We start from the raw sequence: 1,887 nt of genomic DNA on the forward strand, positions 1-1,887 counted from the left end.
TTGGATTAAGTGATTTTATACAGACAGATTCATGCAGCTGTCAAATACTCCTGCACCCCTTAATCTCTCTCTAATTCCCAGCTGTGCATGTAGAACTCCAACACTTTGTAGCTGCAGAATCTCTCGGGCCAAAGGTCATTTTGTGGAAAGAAAACTTCTCTTGGGAGCTGACCGGCTGAGGAAGTGAGTGTCCATGCTGTTCGTGGGCCACTCCACTGGTGGTTTCAGTTCCTTTAGCAAAGTGGTGCTCAACCAGGGGTCTGGGGACCCCTTGGGGGCCGCAAGCAGGTTTCAGGGGTCCTCCAAACAGTGCCAGTTAGACTCACTTGGGCCCAGGGCAGAAAGCCAAAGCCCCACTGCATGGGGCTGAAGCTTGGGGCCCTGAGCCCTGCCACCAGGGGCTGAAGCCAAAGCCTGAGCCATGTAGCTTCGGTGGAATCTCTGTGGCATGGGGCCCCAGGCAAATGCGCTGCTTGCTACCCCCTGGCACTGGCCCTGGCTTTTATATGCAGAAAACTAGTTGTGCCACAGGTGGGCTGTGGAGTTTTTATAGCGGGGGTGGGGAGACTCAGAAAGAAAACGGTTAAGAACCCCTGCTTTAGCAAACACTGCAACTTAAATCTCTTAGCACAAATGTCAAGTATATCCATCCTTCCAGTCTGCAAACAGAGCAGTAGATGTGCTGTGTGTGTTTGGACCGGGGAGAGGAGGCAGGGGGATAGGTAATGTGCCAAGATTAAACTCTGAGCAGGGTGGGTTTCAGAGTTTTCTGTCTCTTTTGTATTCGGTAGTATCACATGGGGGTGTCTTCCATTTGTGTTTCAACAATAAACTGCCTCTGCTGATGGGGTCTGAGCTGATCTATAGCTGGAGTGCATTGTCCGGGATGCCGGGGCGGGAGCGTGGCCATGGAGTGCAGCTGGCCAAGAGAAGTGACAGTGGCCTGTTACTGTAACAGCTGCAGTTGCCTTTTGCTATTCTCTTCCTTCCCTCCTCCACCAATTCCTGCCCCAGGGGGCTTCGCTTCTACCCCCCTAAAATGATTAGTGATGAAATAGTTAATGGTGCCAGTGCACTAAGTTTGAGTGTTAACACTCCAATCCTGTTAACAGGGGTGCTCACCCCACTGAGTCACTGTTGGGCTTTCTGCAGACAGAAGCACCCAGCACTGCAGTGGTTCTGTGGGTCCCATCTGAAAGTCATGAGATTTTTGGTGAGCTCATGGGTATCTTTGGCCTCCTGGTTTCTTGGGGCTGACTGGTCACATTAACAAACAGAGCTCGAAACTGATGGGTTTTAAATGAAAGCTGAATTATCTCCTAATCCCAAGACTCCGGGAGCTGGGCCATTCCAGGCTGATGGTGGTTTCTGTCACCCTGAGAGGGAGGAGTGCTCATAAGGGGGAATGGAGGGAAGAGTCTAGCTGCTCTGGTAGGCCCAAGTCTTTCCTGCTATCCTACTGTTTTGGCAGCCTTCCGGAAAGTGTTTCTAATATGTTGTTCTCTTGTTTAGTCTAACACAGGGGTCTCAAACATGCGGTCTGCGGGGCTCTTGTGTGTGGCCCACCAAGCTCCCCGCGCCCCTCTGCCTACCCTTGGGATTGCCTCCTGATGCTGCAAGCGCCATGCTGCTCTCTGAAGCAGCCGGCAGCACGCCCCTTCGGGCCGGGGGGAGGGGGAAGGAGGCAGAGGGCTCCGGCATTGCCTCCTACCAGGCACCGCCCCCCACAGCTCCCATTGGCCGGAAACAGGGAACCACAGCCAATGGGAGCTTCGTGGGAGGTACCTAGAAGAGCGGCAAGAACCACACAAGCAGGGAAGCCTGAGCCCCTCCCCCAGGGGCTGCAGGGACACGGTTCCAGCTGCTTCCTGGAATGGAGCAGCATGG

The sequence above is a fragment of the Trachemys scripta genome, chromosome 7, assembly GCF_013100865.1.
Source record: "Trachemys scripta elegans isolate TJP31775 chromosome 7, CAS_Tse_1.0, whole genome shotgun sequence".
Classification (NCBI taxonomy): Eukaryota; Metazoa; Chordata; order Testudines; family Emydidae; genus Trachemys; species Trachemys scripta.